Genomic DNA, 14,451 nt, shown 5'->3' with positions numbered 1-14,451 from the left:
AAGTAAATCATTCAGTGACCTCATTAAGCCATCAGCCTAAGTGCTAATGAAAGTTAAGGGGTGAACTGGCTGGAGATGGATAGACTTAATAATGGGAAACTTCATGTAGGGGGTAAGGCCTAAGGAGTCCGTACAGACAGGTAACATCATCAATTTGTACAAAGCTACCAAAGGTCAAGAAACATTCCTGGAAGTCAGTGAGAAAAGAGAAAAAGTTAAAACTGGGCCCCGCGGTGGGGGAGAGGTCAGAAGAGCACATGCCTTCCATACTGGGCTTTCGGAGGGCTGCCCTGCTCTGCCTTGGCATTTCTCTCTCCCCATACAGATCTAAAGTTAGAGAGGAATTCTTGCTAGAGCAACTTTTGCTTTGTTTTGTTTCTTTTTTAATGAAAGTTCTTAGTGTCTTGTACTAGTGGGAATAGAACTATGGCTTCACAATGAACTGCAGGCCAGTCAGCTTCTGTGTAGACTCCATGACCATGTGACGGTCCGAGAAAACAGGGCAAAAGTCAAGTGAGTTGGGTTATAGATGAAGATATATATTCTGATTTATTACAAACACATTTTTGAAGTTATGGATAGCAGAGTTTGCATTTATGAAGTGTTTTTTCTTTCTATTTTTATCATTACCGAGGGTTCACAGACTTTTTTTCAGATAGAGACAGGAGGGGCCATGTGGTGGCACACCTGAACCTGGTTAAGTGCACATATTACACTGCTAAAGACCTGGATTCAAGCCCCCGCTAGTCCTGCCCTGCAGGAGGAAAACTTCAGGAGCTGTGAAGTGGGGTTGTAGGTGTCTGTCTCTTTTCCTCTCCATCTCCCCATCCTCTCTCAATTTGTCTCTACATAATAACAAGTAAATTAAATAAATAAATAAATACGAGAGAGAGAGAGAGAGGACTTGAGTTACTCACATGACAAGCAGGCCCCATCCTGGAGGAAACATTATAGTAGGGAGGTTGTGTGGACGTGGTGGGACCTGGCAGGGCTTGACCTGAGAGGTGAGTCCGTCCTGTTAGTCTCTCTCTCTACGGAGGGGGTTGAGCAAAAAGGAGGACACAGGAACCTCAAAAGGCCACCTGCCATATAAGCCTTCCCTGCCTCACAAACCATCCTGCATCTTCCTGCCTCCCAGAGCCAGCATTCCTTAAAACATTCAGCCTGCTCCACCTGCACTCCTTTTATCATCTACATATCAATCTTCTGCTTTGTCTTACAAATGACTAAAGGTCTCCTTCCTAATTCCCGCAGGGTATTGCTAATCCTGCCTGCTGAACCCCTAGGGACAGTTGCTGGGGAGGTCCATACCATTCCAGGCCCCCTTTTGCCATTGTCCGCCCCTTTCCTAACCATGTTTGGTGTTGTCAATCCACTTCCGTTTCTGTCTTTTCTCTTACGTGTCCTGAGCTGGAGGAGGGCGGGCGTGCAGACCAAGAGGCGGACACAGGCCATTGCGGTTTGCGCCACATGGCTTAATCAGATGTGCTACCGCCCGACTCTGGGGTGTTTGGATGAATAAAGATTTGAATTGCCTTGCCACCACTAGTTCCTGGGTCATCTAGCGCGCACACGAAGTTAGCCTGACACATTATATCAGTTCTATATGAAATCTTAGCAAGGAACCTTTCTTGAGAAAAAAAGATGCCAATAAAATACACATATCTACTGAATACAATCAATAACTATTAACTGTCTTTCTTTTCCAACCACTTCTTGATTTATTTGTATCTTTTTCTTGCTGCCAGAGGTGTGCAGGGACCCGGTCGGTGCCAGTGCTACCACTGCCACAACCGCCTTTGTCTTGTTCTCCATTTTCCGTCTTCTGACAGAGATGGAGAGCAACTGACCGAGAAGCGGGGGTGGGGATACAGAGCACGAGGCAAGGGCAGCACTGCTCTGCTGCTCCTGAAGCCTCTTGCTTACAGGGAGAGCCCTGCATTTTGGAGTCCTCACAGCAGTGACCTGAGTAGTCTACAATGCCTGTCACCACCTGGCCCAAACTGTGTGCAGCTTAAAGAGAAATAGCTTTGTGTGAAATGAAATTTACTAAAATTAAAAGAGTACTTAAATACAACATTAATGATTTTAAAAAACTTGGTATTATCTTAATTTATTTACTAGATAGAGACAGCCGGAAACTGAGAGGGAAGTGGGAGATGGAGTCAGAGAGACATCTGCACACTGCTTCACCACTTTCGAAGCTTCCCCCTACAGGTGGGGACTGGGGTTGCGAACCAGGGTCCTTGAGCACTGTAACACGTGTGCTCAACCCGGTGCACCACCGGCCAGCCCCAAACGTTAATAATTTTAAAATACAATTCTTTCTAGCATCATATGGGCTGGGGTGAGAGAAGCCAAATGTTTATTTTTCCTCAAACTGAAAAAGAACTTAGAATTAAGCAGATATCAACAGAGACTCTGCAAACTAAGTGGAACAGTAAGAGCAGATGCTATTAGAGCGTCCTATACAAACAGTAGCTTCTCTTCTGACCTTTTTATTCATGACATAAAAAAATAATAGATATATAAATGTGTGATTTGCTGACAAACTTCTTTTAAACTGAAATGTGTTTAATTGTTTATAAATCAAGTTTGTCCCTCTATCAGCATAAATGCTAGATTTTACGACTCCTTGGCAATAAATGGACTATGTATGAAAAGAAAGCAATGAAAACACAGTTAGCACTTCCTTCTTTCCTGTTCAATTTTTTAGTTGACTGGAAGCCTCGAATGGCGACTAGCACACTGGCTGACTGTATCAGCCTTAATCGCTATGCAAATGAAAATAGATGCTGAATGTTCCAGTTTCTATGCCCAAGCCAAGGGTGCTTTTAGCTTCCATCACTCCCTTTTACGATGCATCTGTGTTACTGCTGAGTGACTGAGTGGCTTTCAGTGTCTAAAGAACACCTTCGAAATCAAGACTCTGAGTCACCAAGAGTGTTTTGAAGATGCCAACCTCTTTGCACTTCTGTAAGCTTTTCTGAGGTACAGGAGGAAGATGGACCTTGATTAAAGGGGATTTCCACCTTCCTTCAGGAGCACTGAAAGTCACACATAGTTCAAAAAAAGTCATGCTTACTGCAAAGAGTTCAACATAGGAGGTAAATAATTTACTTGAAATGAAAATTGAAAATTTCTTATGTGGTGCCTTGGTGGTGGCAAAAATGGTTGAATGCACATGTTACAATGCACAGGGACGGGGGTTTAAGCCCCTGGTCCCCACCTGCAGGGGTTAAGCTGAGGGACTGGCGAAGCAGAGTTGTGGTGTCTCTGCCTCTCTCTCTATCTCCCTCTCTTCTCAATGTCTCTCTGCCTTTATCCAATATAAATACATACAAATATTTTAAAAAGGAAATGTCTTATGTGAATCTTTCATATGGTATTTTATACAATACAATAACCTCTCACTGAATTATGTTCCTTGAAGTAGAGCATACTTACAGGTCCTGCCAGGAGACCAGGCTGACATTTAAGCACAAGCAAAGCTTGTATTATTCACTCTCATTCTATACCTTCCCTGTCATTGCCCAGCGGCCAAGTCTTCGGATCTTAACAACATGACACAATTACACTGACCAGCAAACAAGCAACATTAATCCCCCTGTCCTTCTTTATAGCTATCTATCTATGAATCCACATAGGAAGTAGAGTATACATTTTGACTTCTGCCTTCAAGAAATTCACTCTCTAGATGGAATGACAGTTCATAAAGAGTTCTAGCTGGCTGAGTATGTTTTAACTGGAGATTGAGAAGTGAAATTATTTCTGTATTTCTGGAGTTTTGTTGATGGTTGTCCCAGAAAAATTAATTGCTGAAGAAGACTAACATAACATTATAAATAAAGAGGCCTTATGTCTACAGGACACTGCCCTCAGTAGAGAACAACAATGCCCTCAATGGCAGAAATAGCCCCACTGGGGCTGGGTGGTAGCACAGTTAAGTGCACATGGCGCAAAGCAAAAGGACCAGAGTAAGGATCCTGGTTTGAGCCCCCAGCTCCCCACCTGCAGGGGAGTCGCTTCATAGGCGGTGAAGCAGGTCTGCAGGTGTCTGTCTTTCTCTCCCTCTCTCTGTCTTCCCCTCCTCTCTCAATTTCTCTCTGTCCTATCCAACAACAACATCAATAAACAACAAAGGCAACAAAAAGGGGAAAAGTGGCCCCCAGGAGCAGTGGATTCGTAGTGCAGGCACCAAGCCCCAGAAATAATCTTGAAGGTAAAAATAAATGAAAAGGAATAGCCCCACTCTCCAAAGGGAGGCTAGGTCATCCTGCTCTTCCCCTCGAGGAAGCTGGGTCCTGACATGAGAGCAGCCTAGAATGTCCCAGCTGTGACCATGGACTGTGAGCTCAGACTGACAGGAACTCAGGGTCACACAGGCTCCTGTGCTGAATGTGAGAGCTCAGACTGACAGGAACTCAGGGTCACACAGGCTCCTGTGCTGAATGCGAGAGCTCAGACTGACAGGAACTCAGGGTCACACAGGCTCCTGTGCTGAATGTGAGTGGCAGGGGCCTAGGTCAGATTGATGGGGTTTGCAGTTCATGGCATTTCTATAATTTCCCCATATTTGGAAGCTACCATCTTCCTTGATCAAGCTTTCTAGTTCTGTTCTCAACTCTGACACAATCTCCCCAGACAGTATTTTAGCATGTTAGTTGTTGGGCTTGGGCAAAAATTAGTAAAGTCATGGGACCCTTTGAGCAAATCTAAAATAGACCTACTAGCTTCTTCCCACACAAAGATCCCAAACCTCATCTGCTCTATTCTTACCTTAGGTTCCTGATTATTAAACAGTTTGTTCTATTTATATCTTAATTCCTTTCAGTCACCAAGTGGCAGATGCTACCATGACACCATACTTACTTCTCTGGACAGAAGCCCTCACCCATGTGTCCTGGAGCCTCCCCTCGCCATAGCCCTGCCCCACTAGGGACAGACAGACACAGGCTGGGGGTGTGGATCCACTTGCCAACACCCATGTCCGGCAGACAAACAATTAAAGAAGATAAAACTCCCACCTTCTGCTCCCCATAAAGTTTTCTGGACCATCCTTCGAGAGGGATAAAGAACAGGGGGGCCAAGTGATGGCGCACCTGGTTGAGCACACATGTTACAGTGCACAAGGACCCGGGTTCTAGCCCCTGGCCCCCACCTGTGGGGGAAAGCTTTGTGAGTGGTGAAGCAGGGCTGCAGGTGTCTCTCTGTTTCTCTCCCTTTCCAGCTCATCCATTTCCCTCTCAGCTTTTGGCTCTCATTTTTCCTCCAGACTATTTGATAGTAATCTGGTTGTTTTCCATAAATGTTGACTTATCTTTCCATGACTTGTCCTTCAAGTACACTTTTATAGTTTTTGAGAAGTAGTAATATGGATGACAGTGATTATTTTAAAGCTCTACAATCTTGAATTTCTACAATGCTGTAACCCATTCTCCGTCTCATCAAAATGATATATGCTCTATAAAAACAACAATATTTTAATAATAAAACAACAATAAAAACAACATATTTTAATTGTGTCATTATACTGGTCTCTTGTGTATTTATAAAATTCTGATGCCCACAAATAGAAAGTCTATAAAAAATTAACTGACACTTGCTTCTTCTGTACTTACAGCCTAAAATATTTTTTACACCTCTTACACTATATGTTGAAATGTAATAAAAATCATAAAGACAGCTTATTTCCTTAGTGAGTGAAGATTCTTTATACATGGAAATCACCTTTCTTTTTCTTTTGAAATATTTAATTAATTTATTAATTTATTGGATAGAGAAAGTCAGAAATAATTCATAAGGAAGGACAAGATAATAAAAGAGACAGAGAAACACCTCCAGCACTGTGTGACCACTTGTGCAGCTTCTTCCCCTGCAGGTGATAACCAAGGGCTTGAACCCAGGTCCTTGAGCACTATAATGTGTATTCTACTAAGTGCACCCCCACCCAGCTCTACCCGCCTCCTTCTTAAAACAGTTATATCTGTAAGTTCTTATCTTTGCTTACTTTCTCTTAGGTTGATACACAGATCATATATATGTATTTGCACCATGAATACATAAATGGCAGACTCTGAAAATACGTTGCCATATTGAAAGCTAGATAGTGTGTCGACTTTGTTAATATAGACTTTATTTGTGTTCTTGCCATCCAAATCCACTGTAGAAATAAGCAAAAGTGTCTCTCTAATTCAGGACCTCTAAGACACTATGTATTAAAAAAAACACTATATGTGTTCTGACCAAAAAGTATAATACAATCCTTCTTATTGGAGTGCTTCTAGAGAGCCAAATATGACATCAAAAACTTTAAAGACAATCAAAAGTAAGGCTTTGTGCATTCTGAGATTATGCCAGTGGAAGTCTTAAAGCCCAGAATGCTAGTGTGGAATGATGTGCAACTTGGCCTCAATCAGTCCCACACTTGCATCTCTGGACAGCTCTGCCATTCTCTCAGTATTTGATTCTCCAGAATTAAGGGTCTGGTACTCACTCTGACATTTCCAGTGGCAGTCAACATTTTAGAAGTACTTAGAAATCATAGAGCAGTGAGTTATAAAAAGGTTACATCTGGATATCAGAATGAAGAGAGGAACCAGAAAGCACTGCTAAAAAGAAGATTTACCTTAGTTTTTTTTCCCCTAGTAATTCATATTTACAATGATTCCATTAGTTTTACTTTCACTGGACCAATGTTCCTTCTTCTCCTTTGGGAAACATGAGAGTTTACTTATTTCCAGCTTGCATGGGAAAAGCTTCTCAAGTGGTGAAGCAGGGCTGCAGGTGTCTCTCTGTCTCTCTCCCTCTCTGTCTCACCCTCTCAATCTCTATCTAATGATAAACAAATAAAAATAAAATATTAAAAGTCTTGTAAGAATTGAAGGGAGTACTTTAGAATGGAAGTGCATTACTTTAAACTGGTTTTAACATAATAAAAAAGGGTGTTTAGGAAGATATATATCAGCACAGACAAAAATCTAACTCTATATGCTGCCCTCTTCCTTGGGAACCAAAGCCTCCTTGGGAGATCAAAGCTAGAAAATACTGAGACCATCAGGAAAACAGTTTTCTTGTTCTGAAAGAATTAATTGAACTAGAAGCTGTGTGTGTGTGTGTGTGTGTGTGTGTGCGCGTGCGCGCGCACATACATGCATACATGTGTGTCTGCATCATGAATTTAGAAGTAGGAAATCACATATACATGTCTACATTCTTGTTGACAAACCAACCAAAACCAGTAAAAATATTAATCTGTAAATAAACGGGTCAATCTATAGCTTGGTGCTACAATAAAAATAGACACTCTAGCCAGTGGCATATAATTTACAGCAATAAATAGACCACCAAATCTACAGCCATCTAGCCTTGACAAGGATATTAAAGAGGCTCTTATAAGATATTATAGAGAGAGGCTCTTCAACTAATGGAGTTGGGAAAATTGTGTTGAGGCTTGCAGAAGAGTGAACCTGAAACACTCTCTTTCACCACACACAAATTTAAACTCCAAATAGATTTAAGAATTTGTATGTTAGTACAGAAACCATCATTTATTTAGAATAAAACATTAACAGAATCCTTTTAAATCTACATTTTAAAGGTGTCGTCAATGACTAAAGTCCAATTGCAAGGAAAGCAAAAGTAAAAATAAACTCATGGAAGTGCAAGGACCAGCGTAAAAATCCCAGTTAGAGCCCCCTGGATCCCCACCTCAGGGGGCGGGTCACTTCACAGGCGGTGAAGCAGGTCTGCAGGTGTCTGTCTCTCCCCCTCTGTCTTCCCCTCCTCTCTCCATTTCTCTCTGTCCTATCCAACAACAAGGACATCAATAACAACGATAATAATAACTACAACAATAAAAAGAACAAGGGCAACAAAAGGGAAATATTAAAAAAATAAATAAATAAACCAACGGAACTACATCAAATTAAAGAATTTCTGCCTAGCAAAAGAAGCCACCACCCAAACAAAGTGCTTACAGAGTGATAGAGAACCTTGCAAGCAGAGAAGAGGCTAATAACCAAAACATACAAAATGCTCATCAAACTCAGCAACAGCAACAACAACATAATCCATCCCAATGGCGGGGAGAAGGTATGGACAGATTATTCACTAAAGAAAAGATCAAAAGAGCCAGAAGCATTAAAGAAAGTGCAAACTCACTCACTGTCAGAGAAATGCCAATCAAGGCAACAATGAGAAATCTCTTCACTCCTGGGAGAATGTCACATGTCAGAAAAGGCAGCAGAAACTAATGCTGGAGGGGCTTTGGGGACACAGGAAGCCTCCTGCACTGCTGGTGGGAATGTCAGTGGGTCCAGCCCCTGTGGAGAGCAGTCTGGAGACTCTCAGAAGGCTTAGAGGTAGACCTGCCCTGTGACCCTGCAGTTCCTCTCCTGGGGATAGATCCTAAGGAACCCAACACACCCCCATCCAAAAAGATGTGTGTACACCTGTGTTCATAGCAGCACAATGTGTAACAGCCAAAACTTTGTTAGAGTGGGGGGATTAAACCTGGGCCCTTGGAGCCTCAGGCATGAATGAGTCTTTGCATAACCATTATGCCACCTACCCCCACGCAATTTCCCGACAATAAATATATCCAACAGATTACTACTCAGCTATTAAGAATGATGCATTCACCTTCTTCACCTCATCTTGGATGAAGCTGAAGGAATCATGTGCAGTGAGGTTACCCTGAAAGAGAAAGATGAATATGGGAGAATTTCATTGTAGGCCCACTGGGAAACTGTCTTCATATTTAAAGATTTGCTGTCAGAACCACAGTGCCCCCTAAAGGCTGTAGAAAAAGACTGTAAGGCAGGAACATAAAAATCCTGTTTTGTTTTTTTTCTAAGCTGTCTATACTGTGTCAAAATTTGTAGATAATTTATTGTCAGTGTTGAATCACAAAGTGGTATCTGTTCCAGAATTAAATTCAGTTCAGAATGTAAATTTTTCATCAGAATTTAGAATTGTATTCAGATCCCGAAAGCCTATGTGGCCAGAGAACAGAGGGCATAGCATTTATGTAACTCTAAACTTATATTTCTCTCTAAACATAATAACACTGTCAGGAACTGTGGATAATTCGGTCGTCTTTGACATCGTGCATGTATCCAACACGACCTTAGTTTTAAGATCCCCCCGAATCCCCATTATGGGTCCTCACTGCACTGCTCTGAGAAGCAGAAAAGTTCTTATCTACACACCAGCGAACTTATCCTTTGGCAGAGCATTGGCAATAGTGGCACTAAGCGTCTGAAAAGTTACTAAGACTGTTTCTTTTCTTTTAGACCCCTTGGAGACTTATTTGTACTTTTGTTTTGTAAACTTTATTTTATTTGCTAGAATAGAGAAATTGAGAGGAAGAGAGCTAGAGTGACACTTGGAGCACTGACTCCCCACTCATGAAGCTTCCCCCTGCAGGTGGGGACCAGAGGCTTGAACCTGGGTCCTTGAGCATGGCAATATGTTCAATTAACCAGGTGTGCCACCCCTCCAGGACATTTTTTCTGAGTTAACTTCCTGTGACCTAATTTGTACATTTAACAAAATAAAACAATAAAAAACAAACAAAAGAACCCCAACAATAACCAGAAATTCAAATCTAAGAGATGTAGCTTTAGTAAAAGTTAATAAACTTCTAAAACGGTATTTTAAGAAAATGAGGAATTTTATAATGTTAAATTAATCAAAAGAACTTTTATCTGCTAAGGGTCTTCTCAGATTATCAGGCTGTAGGAGTCTAACAAAATGTACCTATAAAATTAGAGAGCCCAACCTTAATTTGACCTCAGCATTTACATGTATATCAATTTTTATTGAGATTTCTTCATTAGCCTGTAATAGTCAACTTTCTACATGCCCATGTGTGATTACCAACAGTCCTGGCCGAGATGACAGCAAAATCTAATTAGAACACATCACATGTGGTTGTCATTTTTCTCTACCTGGAACTCGTCATGCCTCCACGAACAGACATGAGCTGAACCCTGAGGAGAGTTTAAGAATTCATCACCAGTGAGTCAGGGAAGTGTGACCAAACTTTGGGGGGAAAAATTATGTTATGGCACTTTCAAATTCCTTGACTACAGAGATAACACAATCTTGTTTAGCTAGACTGCCTGGGGAAAAGTATTCTGATTAAATTAATTATCTGCCTAAATTACAGTGAAACGCTAAACATATTCATTATATTAAAAAGAAAGCATATTGGGAAACTAATAAAAAAAGTTTGGTGTAACGAAGGCAAAGTGGTGACAGCAGAATAGCCGTGCCTCCTGCCTTCTTGGAGGCGTGGGATAGAAAGGTAAGCAAGGAGATAAGCAGCAGAAGGATAAATGCACAGATAGGCAAGTGAAGACAGACCCAGACACACAGACAGATGATAGATAGATAGACAGATAGATAGATAGATAGATAGATAGACAGACAGATAGGCAGACAGATAATAGCCATAGCGATACATCTACCTGTTTCTTTTAATTCACCTGTTATGAATCTCATATTCTCAAGATCAATTCCATGTTTATTTATGGAAGCATAGTGAGTTTCAAGTAGAAAAAAAATGGCAGGTAGATATCTGTCCAAAAATTAGCAGAGAGAGATAGGGTAACTAGGTAGACGATGAGTGTGAAGATCGTAATAAAAATATAATGCACACAACACAGTATCATTCTGTATAATACTCAACACATATACATTCATTTAAGTAATGAAAAAAAATGTTTCTTACATAGAAGAAGCACACACTTATGTAACAAGAAGTAGAATGGCCAGACATCAGAAGTGACACTTGATCTTTATTTCAAAATATGTTAAACTCTTGTAAATGAAATCATTTATTAGAAAGAATTAGATGGAGAACACACCAAATAAAATGACTATAACCACAAAGATGTGCATTATACTTCAAGAGATGATTCAGCATATAACTTAAATTTGTATACTTTGACTGGCATCTGCCCAACTTCCTTTTTCCACAAGACCTGAGCTACCACCACTCTCTGTCTGTATTGTTGGCATCTTTAGATTCCATATATAACAAGTACCATGAAGTCCTTGTGTTTCTATCTAGGATCTAGCTCATCTAATTCAATACTATTCATACAAGGTTTATCCACATCACTGCAAATGACAGGGCTTCCCACTCATTTATGTTTGAATAATAATAACTTGTCTACATGACAACCACATGACTAATTATTTTGAACAAAGTTAAATATGGCAAAGGCAAGAGATCATTTACAAGCAAAATGAGAAATTTAACAATGGTAAATAAATAGTAAAAATCACCAAGAAGAATTTCTAAAATGGAATGATAAAAAGGAGATGTAGAGGGGGTCGGGCGGTGGCGCAGTGGGTTAAGCGCATGTGGCGCAAAGCGCAGGAACCGGTGTTAAGGATCCGGGTTCAAGCCCCCGGCTCCCCACCTGCAGGGGAGTCGCTTCACAGGTGGTGAAGCAGGTCTGCAGGTGTCTATCTTTCTCTCCCCTTCTCTGTCTTCCCCTCCTCTCTCCATTTCTCTCTGTCCTATCCAACAACGAATTGCCACAACAAGGGCAATAATAATAACCACAACGACAACGAAGCTACAAGGGCAACAAAAGGGGGAAAAAATGGCCTCCAGGAGCGGTGGATTCATGGTGCAGGCACCGAGCCCAGCAATAACCCTGGAGGAGGAAGAAAAAAAAAAAAAAAAGGAGATGTAGAAAGCAAAAATAGTGTCAATAACAGAGCAAAGCAGCAGAGCTAACAACATAAACTGTCTGAAGAGCTATTACGAACTGTGCTGCTATGAACATAGGTGTACACAGATGGTTTTGGCTGGGTGTTATGGAGTCCTTAGGATATATCCCTAGGAGAAAATTACTGGGACATATGGGAGGTCCACTTCTAGCCTTGAGAGTTCTCCAGACTGCTCACCTGGGGCCCTAGTCAGGGAGTCCTGGGATTCCCACACAGACATGATGGGCCTGGACCTCAAACAGATCCCTCTCTCCACAGTCACTGATCATCTCTATCAACATAATGGATCAACATAATGGATCAACATAATGGATCCCTTTGTGGGCCCTTATAGGACCTTGCCCTCAATGTGGGTGGAAGTTTCTTTTGCTGTGCAGAAGGTTTTTAGTTTGATGTACTCTCATTGGTCTTTTTTTGGCTTGGTTCTGTGTTCCTTGCAAATGAATTTATATTACTGAAGAGGCCTATAAAATTTATAATGAAAAGAGTTCCGCCAGTATTTTTCTATCAGTATTTGGTAGTTTCTGATCTAACATCCAAGTCCTTGATTCACTTGGAGTGACTTTTGTGTGTAGTGAAATGTAGTGGTTCAGTTTTATTCTTCTGCATGTTTCTACCCAATTTTCCTAACACCATTTGCTAAAGAGACTCTCCTTTCTCCATTTAAGAGTTTGGGTCCCCTTTTCAGAAAGTAGATGATTGTAGGAGTGAGGGCTTACTACGGTGCTCTCCATTTTATTCCACTCTTCACTGTGTCTATTTTTGTTCCAGTACCAGGCAGTTTTGATTACGATGGCTAAATAATACAGTTTGAGATCTGTGGGTGTGATGACTTCAGTACTGTTCTTTTACTTCTCAAGATTGTTTAGTGATTCTAGCTGTTTTCTGACTTCAGATAAATATCTGTAGGTATACGTGTACAAGTATCCACTAGTTAGGGACAATTATATACCCCAAAGTAAAAGTGCTCAACATTCTGCTGCACTTAGACTTAGTTAGAACTAATAAGCTTGGCAATCAAGTAGAAAGGCCTAAAGAAGCCACCGTAAGTTGTCTAAGCAGACATTTACTACTTAGACCTAGACACCTATATGTCACTTCCTTCAATCACTCTCTCTACTCAACTACACAAAGGCAAGTAATATTTATCTCTTAGTTTCTTCTGACAGCATCAGTATTATTGTCACCCCCTGACAATCTTTAAAATAATCACTGAAAGCAATTGAACAAGACAATATATTGGCAAAAATATATATCAATCAAAGGACGGTTATTTTCCCTATGACAACCTTCACTAGAATCATCAAACAAATATAAACTAGACCTCCCAACTTCTGCACCCCATAAAGAATTTTGGCCCATACTGCCAGAGGGATAAAGAATAGGGAAACTTCCAATGGGTGGGGATGGGATAAGGAACCCTAGGGGTAGGAATCTTACAGAACTGTAGCCCTCTTATTCCACGGTCTTGTCAATCATTATTAAATCAATAAAGAAAAAGAATCATCAAGCAAGTAAATGCAGTAAAACGTAAGGTTAACTTAGAACCCACTACAACCCTAGGTGTATTTCCCCACTAACTTCAGGCCAGACCCCATAAACCTAATGCCGGTTTGGATACAACAAATGGCATTCTAATCTTTAACAAGTGGGAGAAATTCTAAGCTCATCAATTAAAGATTGCAAAAGCTGGATAAGGGAACAATATGGGCTCACTTAATGATGACCTTTTTAGTCCATACCAGGCCGCCTGAGCACCTGGCACCATAATCGGAATCTGTGGACTCCCACATAGCTATGGTGGGCTTAGACCTCTACCAGATCCCTCTCTCCCCCATCACTGGTCCTTTCCATAATCTCAAGCTCTCCTGTGGCCTCCCCAGGACCTGCTGTCACTGCAGACCAGCAATGGAAGGGACTCCCCACTCTCTGAAGGGAGGCTGGTCAGCCTGCTCTGCCCCTCGAGGAAGACGGGTCCTTATATGAGAGCAGCCTAGAATATTCCATCTGTGACTATGGACTGTGAGCTCAGACTGACAGGGACTCAGAAGTGATTAAATTGATGGGATATTGTCTTCAAATTTGGGAACTACTCTGCCCTAATCCAACTTTCTAGCCCTATTCTCAGCTCTGATATCATCCTCCCAGATAATATTTTTGGTCCACCTACATGTTAGCTATCAGGCTCAGGTTAATACAACTCAAGTCATGGACCCCTAGGAATATACTTAAAATAGACTTTCTAGCTTCTGTCCACCCTCATTTCCCTATTCTCTCCTGCTCTGTTCTAACTTTCTAACTTCTTGGTTCCATTTATTAAACATTTTATCCTGATGTACACCTCACCTCCCTTCAGCCACCAAGTTGCAGATGCTACCATGATGTCAACCTGACTTCCCTGAGCAGATAACATCACCAGTGTGTCCTGGAGCCTCTACTCCCCAGAAATCTGCCCCACTAAGGAAAGATCAAAACAGGCTAGGGATGTGGGTCCACCTGCCAATGTCCCTGCCCAGTAAAGAAGTGACTACAGAAGCCATACCATCCACCTTCTGCACCCCATAAAGATTTTTGGTCCATACTTCCAGAGGGAGAGAAATGTTAAGGGAAGATGACCAGAGTGCCTTGAATTCCAAATCCATCAGGACTCAGAGAGAGAAGTAAAAAGAAAAGACATTTGCAAATAGCAAAAGATGTAGG

The 14,451-nt window shown here is 41.3% G+C and overlaps 1 long non-coding RNA gene across 2 annotated transcripts in view; it reads right to left on the bottom strand.

Annotated features, from left to right (window-relative positions):
- Window positions 1–14,451, bottom strand: part of LOC132534295 (uncharacterized) — a 625,528-nt gene that overhangs the window by 334,061 nt on the left and 277,016 nt on the right. The window lies entirely within an intron of this gene.

The sequence above is a fragment of the Erinaceus europaeus genome, chromosome 18 (assembly GCF_950295315.1).
Source record: "Erinaceus europaeus chromosome 18, mEriEur2.1, whole genome shotgun sequence".
Classification (NCBI taxonomy): domain Eukaryota; kingdom Metazoa; phylum Chordata; class Mammalia; order Eulipotyphla; family Erinaceidae; genus Erinaceus; species Erinaceus europaeus.
The sequence above is the reverse complement of the archived record's forward strand: the minus strand, read 5'-3'. Positions and strand labels throughout refer to the sequence as shown.